At 35.1% G+C, this 9920-nt stretch overlaps 1 long non-coding RNA gene and 1 other non-coding gene across 2 annotated transcripts; one reads left to right on the top strand and one right to left on the bottom strand.

The window, feature by feature from the left end:
* The first annotated feature begins 838 nt into the window (after window positions 1–838).
* LOC141654507 (small nucleolar RNA R71) lies at window positions 839–945 on the top strand. The gene has a single exon (XR_012548065.1). It is a non-coding gene; the product is annotated as a small nucleolar RNA R71 (small nucleolar RNA).
* Window positions 946–4747: 3802 nt separating this feature from the next.
* Window positions 4748–9671, bottom strand: LOC141653485 (uncharacterized). The gene is made up of 4 exons (XR_012547424.1): window positions 9349–9671; window positions 6357–6436; window positions 5328–5508; window positions 4748–5006 (listed from the first exon to the last, which is right to left on the bottom strand). It is a non-coding gene; the product is annotated as an uncharacterized LOC141653485 (long non-coding RNA).
* Window positions 9672–9920: the final 249 nt, after the last annotated feature.

The raw sequence follows: 9920 nt of genomic DNA, 5'->3' as shown, positions 1-9920 counted from the left end.
TCTTGGGGGATTACCTTGAGGTGGTAATTGCCCCTTTTGTCTTTGTGAACTTGAAGATGCCAATTGAGACATTTGGGTCTCCAACATCTTTGTGTGAGCTAGTATGTTGTTAATGGTGATGTCTTTTGCTTGGCTATCCTTTTGCATTTGAGTGAAAAAGTCTTGTTGGTTCTTTTGCATTTGGAGGACCGTTTTTTGAACGTCAAAACCTTGGTCATTTGTTTGATTGTATGGAGTTTGGTTTTGATAACTTTGGTTTTGATTGTAAAAGGGTCTTTGAGCTTGGTTTCTCATTGTAGGTGGGGTGTATGTTGTTTGAGGGTTTTGAACATTTTGGCTTTTGTATGAGAGGTTGGGATGGAATTTGGTGTTTTCGTTGTAATAGTTGGAATAAAGGGTACCATTCTTGTATGCTTGGAAAGCATTCACTTGTTCACTTGTTCCCCTACATTCACTTTGGTCATGTCCCAAAGTTCCACAACTCTCACATACTCCACTTGGAATTGAAGAAGATGTCACCATGGCATTAACATGTTGCTTAGATTTAGAGGCTTCTTCAAGCTTAGCCATAGCCTTCTCAAACTTCAAATTAATGGTATCAATATGAGCACTGAGTTGAGCACCCAATTGAGTAATAGAGTCCACTTCATGCTTTCCTCCTCTAGTAGCCTTACGAGGTCTACTATATTGTGAGTTATGGACCGCCATTTCCTCAATCTTGTTCCATGTTTGATTATCATCAACTTCGGTAAACATACCATTTGATCCCATATTGAGAATGTTTCGGGAGTCTTCATATAGGTCATTCCAAAATTGTTGTACAAGGAAACACTCGCTAAGTCCATGATGTGGACAAGATCGGCAAGTATCCTTGAATCTCTCCCATGCTTTATACAAAGATTCCTCATCCCTTTGTTTGAACCCGGTGATTTGGGCTCTCAACATGTTAGTCTTTTCCGGAGGATAGAACTTCTTGTAGAAAACAACTGCCAATTTCTTCCAAGAGTCAATACCAAGAGTAGCCTTATCAAGGCTCTTTAACCATTGTTTCGCGGAACCAATCAAAGAAAAAGGAAATAAGACCCATCGAATTTGGTCTTGAGTAACTTTGGTTTGAGAAATCGCATCACAATAGTCACGAAAAGTCTCCATATCAGAATAAGGGTCTTCACTAGGCATCCCCCCAAATTGACTTCTCTCAACTAATGGTATAAATGCGGATTTTGCAATGAAATTACCGGTTAAATGTTGTGGTGTGGGAGTACCATTTTGTAGGTTCTCCTCGGTTGGTACGGAATGTGATGAAACTTTAGGCATTGTGGGTTGATTTTGTGGTTGGTTATGTGTTGGGTTATCCTCTCCTTCTCTTGCAAAAGGGTTGATGAACTCAATGTTATTTGGTTGAATTTCCACAATCTCACCAATACCTCTCAAAGTACTCCTAGTAAGTCTTCTATTGTTGGTCAAAGTTCTTTCAATTTCAAGATCAATGGGTAACAAGTTACCTTGTGATCTCCTAGACATGCAAAATATCAAACAACTTGAAAACAATTAGAATATACCTTGAGGAGTTTTACTTCCCCAACGTAAAGAAAGACACAACTAAAAACAATCAAAGAAAATCAAATCAAGTTAACACCGTCCCCGGCAAAAACGACATTTTTGGTTCGTCGGTTTTGTTACTCGTTATCAAAAGTTACCTAGACCAAAACAATATTTATAAATTCACAAACTACTCTACTTTTAGTAAAGAGGTAAGTAAATGTCGGATCCCAAGGGACGGGTATTGATGTAGGATTTTCGATTGCAAGTGGTTGTGTCTAAGGGTGTCACAATTTGGGTTGAGGTAGGAGATCAACTAAACTAAATAACAATGCAAACAAAATAATGAAAGTAAGCAAGATTATTAAAATGAGATGTAAACAATTGATTAAAAGTACTAGGGTGTCATGGGTTCATAGGGGATTTATGGGATTTGATCATACAAACATATTTTCTATTAGACGCAAGCAATTATTGTTGTGATGGGATCGAGTTAGTGTATATCTTACAATCCCTAGGAAGGTTTGGGTCCCAGAGCCGAATCGATTAGATTGTACAACACCTACAAGTCGACTTAATCCTCCCTACCCAACTATATGCATGGTCTAATGAGACTCGAGTTGGTTTATGTCTTACAAGTCTCATTGAAAAGGTAAGTGATGGGTAAAAAATGCAAGGATTCATAGGCTCGCATTTCATCAAACATAACATGTGCATAAGTTGAAATCACAACAAGCAAGCAAATTAATTATGAAGACATATTAGATTAAGCATGAATCAATCCCCATGATGGTTCCCCTAATTCCCCATTAACCCTAGTTAAGGAAACTACTCACTCATTATCAAGTTTATCAATCATAACAAGGTTGTCAATCATACTAGCAAGGCAAAACATGATGAAAAAATGAAGATGATTAACAATAATTAAAAAGGATTAAGAGAGAATTATACCTATAAAGATGATTCCAAATAATAAAGAAAAAAAGAATAGAAGTACTTGATGATTGATGGAAGGTTGTCAATCCTCCAAATAAACCCAAATAATCTTCTAAATACCCAAAATAAATGATGAACAATAGAGAAATTAAGGAATGATTAAGAAATGAGATTTATATTATTGCTAAATTAAGAATGAATTACAAGATTAAGAGAGTATTAGGACTTGATTAAGATCCTATTAAGATGACATGATAATCTAGGTAGTACAATGGGGTATTTATACTAGAGATTAGGTACAAAGATTAGGGTTACTAAGGGCTTAAATGACTATTAAGACCCTTATGAAAAGTTGAGGAAGTGCTCCTCTCCAAGGAGATGCTCATCTCCGTTTTGGTGGTCTTCAAGTAATACGCTCATCCCGAGCGTCTTGGCTGAGGGACGATTGGTTCTGGAGCAGAATTCGAGCAGATTGTGGGTCGGGACGCTCGGATCATTTGGCCTTAAGACGAGCGTCTTGGCCTCGGGACGCTCGGACTGTAGCAAGGCGACGCTCGTCCTGGGCACTGCGACGCTCAGATTCCTTCACAGTCACTTCTCTTCTTTTCTTTCCTCAACAATCCTCGGGGATCTTGTTGGAGATGCAAGGATCCTTTCATCATTGCCCAATCTACTTTATTATCTACATAAGCCTTTTAGCATTGTCTTCCCATTGATGCTTGGTCATTGAATTCGATCAATTTAGCTCCACTTTGCCATGAAAATGCAAGGTTTGCAGTCCTTTCCTACCAAGGGATCAAAACCTCAAAGAATATGCAAAACGAGAAACTAAAGATAGTAAATGACCCAATTATGTACTAAAAAGCATGGGAACGAGGCTAATTCGGGTACTAAATATGCTCAAATATGACTCACATCAGATACGTCCATACATAGTTATTATCGGCAAAACCATTCGACCAAAGATGATCTTGAACTTCATTCTTCCCTTTAAAAGCTCTGTTATTGCATTTCTTACATGGACACCTCATTTCGCCAAAATTCATATACACACTACTGTGTTCCGCGAATTCAATAAACTCTTTCACCCCCTTTTCAAATTCACGCTTGGGTTTCTTTTATTCGTCTAATATTTCATAAATCCATTGTCATTCAAATCTTTTCATGTTTTTATATATCTACAATACAATTTGTTTGTATATATGTCGTAAAAAACAATAACAACCAAGAATAATACTCAATAAACATTATCACCAACAAACAACTATTTGTTAGGTTCATATACCCCTATTAGACTCATCTAATAATTTTATAAATTACTCATAATTTATATACTAGTGGTTCTAGTTGCATGCAAGATGTTTTAATCAAAAATAAGGAGAAAACGATTTTCTTACATTGGTGAGACAGATTTATGGGAACTAGATTTGGTCTCCTTCCATATCTACATCTTGAGCTAAATAAAATATTAGGATGATCCTCCAACAAGATCCCAAAGTAGAGATCCTCCTCTTGATTGCACCAAGACTATCCCTCAATACTACAAATATTATTAACTAGATAATAAGAGTAGTGACCTTAAATATTGATTCTAATATTAATATCATTACTACCATAGTAATATATTTATTTTTAGAATTTATGAACAAATTTTATGCATAAAACAATTTTTATGTAGAGAGAAGGAGACGTTTTTCATAAGCATAAAAATAATAATAATCAAGATGAGAACTTCTTCTAATCTTTTATGGGAGAGGCGGGACCGGTTTTTACTACTCATGGGAAGGGTAATTTCTCTTCTCAAAACTCCTTTTGTTCTTACCCACACTACTACAATATTGATCAAAGAGAACGGTCAAACACCGTTCTTAAAGCATTTTGGACCGTCCTGTGGCCAAGCGTTCTCTTTTATTTAAGAGCACCGTTGAAGTAAAGTCAACCCGGTCTCTTTGTAACAACAATCCGAACGGTTGTGCTCCAGAACCGTGCTCCTTGATATATCAAAGAGAACGGTTGCATATAAGAACCGGTCTCTTTGTTAGAGTTATAGATTTTTTGGCGCCTTTGTTCTACCTTTTCAAAGAGAGCAGTTGTTATGGTACAACCGTACTAGTTGTTAATTTCAAAGAGACAAACTTTACAAGTAACCGTTCTCTTTGATCCTGTCATTTTTTTTTTAAATATTTATGTTTTTATCGTAACCCTACACACTATTGAATCGTATAGCTCATAAGAATTAAACGTGTTACAATTCATAAACGCCAATAATTTTTACGCAACAAAAACCTTCAAATATAATTTGAACCATTAGGACAAAACATTAGAAAAAACATACAAAGTTGTTTCATGTTGTTACAAGTATCAAAGATACGCTATCATGTGAAAAACATAAATAAAATCCTTTAATCCTCATCACTTCGCATCCGAGTGCAAATAAATCGAACATCAAAAAACTGTAATCATCATCTTCAATCACCATTGCTTTTAGGCTTTAATCCGAGTTTGAATTCAGCCCAAATATTCCGCACCTGTAAATGGCTGTAATTGCTTATGTGGAACTGAACAAAAACACTACCTCACTAAACTTGGTCTTCTATTCCTTCTTAATTTTTCTAGAGTATCTACAATGTGTCTTCTGTAAAAGGTAAGGGTACGATGTCGAAAAGTGAAAATTTGAGGGGTAAATATAGAAAATCCCAAGAGTTTATTTATACATTACGGGATAAGGTGCAAATATAAGTTATGGAAAAAAATATCAAATGCAAATTAGTACGGAGCAATATATATGAAATTTATTTAGTTATTTAGAACATAATAAGCATAATTTTAAACAAAAATAATGTACTTACAACTTTAATTTCAATCCATTCACATTCTGTTCATCTTGTGTTATGTGCTTATACAAGTCTGCTCGTGTTCTCTGTATTGCTCCCGTCTCGTCGTATAGCCACTCACTGACTAAAGTGCATTTCCACCTTTTCTATAAATTTCCTGCCTTCTGGAGATAACAATCATGACAGTGAAAGCGCCCTACACAAATGACCAAATTAAATTAAGTTATCAAATTTTACCGTGATATTAATTTACAAGAAATTATAAAAGCTACACAAGCTTCATTTACAAAAAGAAACTAAAATATCATTGTGAAACTATCATAAACTACCATGTACAGGAGATGTACACAACCAAAGGAGAAACACTCAAAGCTCTTCCGCGATCAAAGGTCGAGTTGAACGGTCTACAACCTGCCAAAAATACAAGAACATTGCGATTTTTTTGCTAGCATCACCATCCTTGAGTCTATATGAGTATATCCAAGTTCAACATGACCAGGGTCATTGGCCAGATGTGAGTATCCGACACAAAAGTACCAATTACCAGGTCTAACCATATTTTTTTTTTCCGATAAAATGTAAGAAATAAATTAAAGAAAGAGGGAATATGCACTTCATGGGAATCGAACTTGAGACCATTGGTGAGAAACATTGAAATTAAGGTACTAAGTGAGTGACTAATTTGTGGTAGAAAGAATCTTTGAAATGCCACATCATTGTTTTGTTTGATTAAACGAGCATAAAAATCCCACAATATTTAGTGAGTTGCGATTGAAACTGGACAGCTGCAAATACATGGCACATTTAATTACTTGTAAAGAAATCATCATTGATTTAAATATTAGACATGTCATATGATTTGAATAACATACCACCGCTACAAAGCTAATGTTCTTGGTCACTCATTAGAGGGTTATTGTTGAGTACCATACTACCATATAACCCACTTAAAATTCATATGGTGAAGTAGCTTAGTATAATACAATTCAGAATCTTGGCTCTACTCCGGTTAAAATTCAATAATATAGAGTAGAAGGAACGAACCTATTCAGTGAAAGTCCTTTGTCGGAAGGCAGTGTTTCCAGATCCAATATGTCACCCCTGGTAAAGAAATTCACACCTTCCTTTGACACAGCAATGATACTAGTCACAATACTATTAGCTTTATTAGCTCAGATGACTGCAAAGAGCATCCGTATATACACAAATAAAATCAAATACATGGTTATTATCAAATTAGCAGTTCTTATCCAAATTCCCAGGGGAAACTTATGATTTTTGATGTTCGGAAACTACTTCAAAATCAACCTGTCTTTATACTGTCAAATTTTTCAAATTCATCAGAAACTGCCTGATAGCTTCAATTCTGGCACCCAACATTTATATTATATGGTTGTTCTAAATTCAGCAGTTGCAGCTTGGCTATTAGAATTAGAACAACGGATTTGGGGCTGTTTTGTTGGGGATTTTTCAGTGAAATAACAATGCACAAAATGATAACTAAATGTATAACTTTAGAGGTTTAGAAATCAGGTGTAAACAACTAAACACCAACAAACTCAAAAAGATCTACTGTTAAATCAGACTATAGTGATATAATGAAGGAGTAAAATAATAAGAAGCTCATTAATCTACACTACATAAATTAAATAGAAGTTCATCATTGAGCATTTCACTGTATAGGATTATGCATCAATTTAGCCTCAAAATGATTTGGGTCAACTTAACTCATCGCCAAAATTTAACAACTTAGGTAATCACAAAAATTTTAACGAATAGAATGTCGATTTGTTAAGTTTCTTTAATTCCATTATTTTACATATTCATATATGAAAAGATTTATTTAGTCATAAAATAAGTTGTTGATTTTATGCATGCAAACTAAATAACAAAAGATGAGAAAATCGTTTTCTCACCATCAAATTTTCGGCCATTTTGGGCACCAACAAGATCTCCTACTTGTTAGTTCTTGAGCTATAATGAATATTAGTATGATCCTCCAAAAATCCCAAAGTAGAGATTCTCCTCTTGATTGCACCCAAGATTATCCCTTATCCCCACTAAATAATATTTGCTAGATATTTGTTTAGTAGTTTACCTTAAAATTGATTACTAATACTCATATATTACACTAATAATATTAGTAATCTTTTATGAACAATTTGAATAAAAAATCTCATATTTTGATGAAGGAAAAAAGATGAATATGTGAGAGAGGAAAACTTTGCATGTCATTTTAATGGACAAGCATAAAGAGAATAAGTAGAGAATAATAATCCTCTCAAGAGGAGGAGGGAGTAACGGTTTTTGGGAGGGAGGAGACCAATATATGGTCTTTCTCTTTTTAGCTTTTGTTCTTTTCTAAAACCATAGGTGTAAGACTAGGCTAGAGTACTCATTACATATGCCATACACTATGAACAAATGCAAACAAACAAAAGCCATTTTACACTACCAAAAACCGGTTACTCCTTATAAAATGGACTACCATTTTATTTTGTCAATTTGTCATTTTGTCACACAATATGTCACATGTAGTCTTATACATGTTATTAATTAATTTAATGCATATTCATCACATAAATATTATTTTACAAATTAATTAAATTACATGCAACAAATTGACTAGTGATACTTGATCACATAAATAAAATGGGTCATAAAATTATAATTCACAACACCTTGTAATTATAATTAACCATTCATTCTTATTTCTATCGTTTCTCAAACAATAAACAATTTTAGTAATAAAGCATTTTATTACCAAAATAAATCTTATTTAATCTCATTAAAATAAGAAATCAATATTCTCTCTCTCACAAATGAATGGTTCAATTTCAAGGAATTGATCAACTTGTATCGTCATACAATTAATCAACTTTACAGATAAGGGCATCATCCTTTAGGTGTGACCTCAAGGGATCAACTGACCACCACCGTCCCACGACAGTAACGTCAAACTCTAGCAAGCCAATCGTTACCGATTAATGTTGATCAGTTGACTATAAAATGAATCATCCCTTATGTATTCTTAAAAATGAGATTTAAACATGTGATCATCATGATCGACAATTGTGATCGCATTATTGTCGGGGACACTCCAACACGATTTTAGTATTGTCTTAAGGCAATAAACTATCGATTTTTCAGTATGTCTAGAGTAGTTCCAGGAGCAAGTCATATATTATAGTTGTCTAACTCTAAGGGTTCCACCACAATTTAGGTGGATTAGCTTGAAAGGGAGTCCTATGTGGCTTCACTTACCCTTACATTCAAGCTAAGTACGTTATGTAACATACTGCTACCACCATATACTGTCATAAGGAAGGGAATTGTATATTTCGTAGAGCTGTCAAACCGACCCGCTCAGGAGTATATACCTGAATATTACCTGAAATCTGAATTCATCTATTCTACTTGAGTTTTCATGTCTGAATTGACACATATACGTAAACATCTTGCTAGTAATAAACCTGAATTTTACTCGAACCTGACAGTGACCAACCCCAAATAGACCTACATGAATGCAAAAGACTTGATGAGAGGGCACTGACTGACTTGACTTATACCAACTAAAATGATCCGTCTACTAGTTCTAACTATGTAGGATTCGTGGTGAAAGTAGAAAATTACTCGGTTTAACATTGCGAGTGTATATTAGAGGATATTGGAAAATCATGAATCAAGTCAATCAACCCCAAATGCGAGTCCTGCGTCTCACATTAGGCCTGTTAACCCATTACTAATTTTGTGTAAATACGAAGTATTAACTTTGTTACATTGTTCATATCTCAACCAATTAACATTGGGCGACAGTGCGGTACAAACACAAACATATTCAACATAAGAAGACAATTATTGATCAATTACAAAACATTAGTCCAAAATTTGATTTTCATCATATAACCCCTACCCCTTCTTTCCATTCAAATCGATACATTTTATTTTTTAGGTCAATTCGATTAATTCTATACCGTCACAATATTCAGTCCACCGATTAACTATCGCATTAAAGAGTTAAGAAATATGGTCTTACTAGTAGAATCAGCAGGAAGAAGGATCGGCGACGACAAAGGCGTGCATAACCCGGAGTACGAGTGACCAGGGACAAACAAGGGACGACAAAACGAGTATAGGGAAATCACACCGTGCAAGGGGAAACCAAACCGTGCTATGGCGGAAAAGACGGCGGAGGCGGTGGCAAGCAGCGACAAAGTAGAAAAGTCGGCGAGGGTGGGTTATCAGGGTGCGTTGGTGATTCGTAGTGGTGAAAGCGATGAAAAAAATAGAAGGGTAAACACGAAACGGCAAGTTAGGAATATTCTTCAGGGATATAAACGAGAACGGGTGATAATATAAACCGTGCTCTTTGTTTTTTCAAAGAGAACGGTTCTCGATATTAACCTTTCTATTTGATTTTTTAGGACGGTTGGTCAAACCTAACCGTGCTCTTTGTTAATGTACAAGAACGGTTCAGACAAACGACCGTTCTCTGTTGGAATTCTTTATGCGCGCCCAAACTAAAAATAAAAAAGAGACCGGTTCTGCTTGCAACCGTTCTTTAAGTGGCGTTCTCAAAGCCTTAAATTGTAGTAGTGCCATAAGTAT

This window comes from Silene latifolia, chromosome 4 (genome assembly GCF_048544455.1).
Source record: "Silene latifolia isolate original U9 population chromosome 4, ASM4854445v1, whole genome shotgun sequence".
NCBI lineage: Eukaryota > Viridiplantae > Streptophyta > Magnoliopsida > Caryophyllales > Caryophyllaceae > Silene > Silene latifolia.
This window is presented reverse-complemented; position numbering and strand designations above follow the sequence as displayed.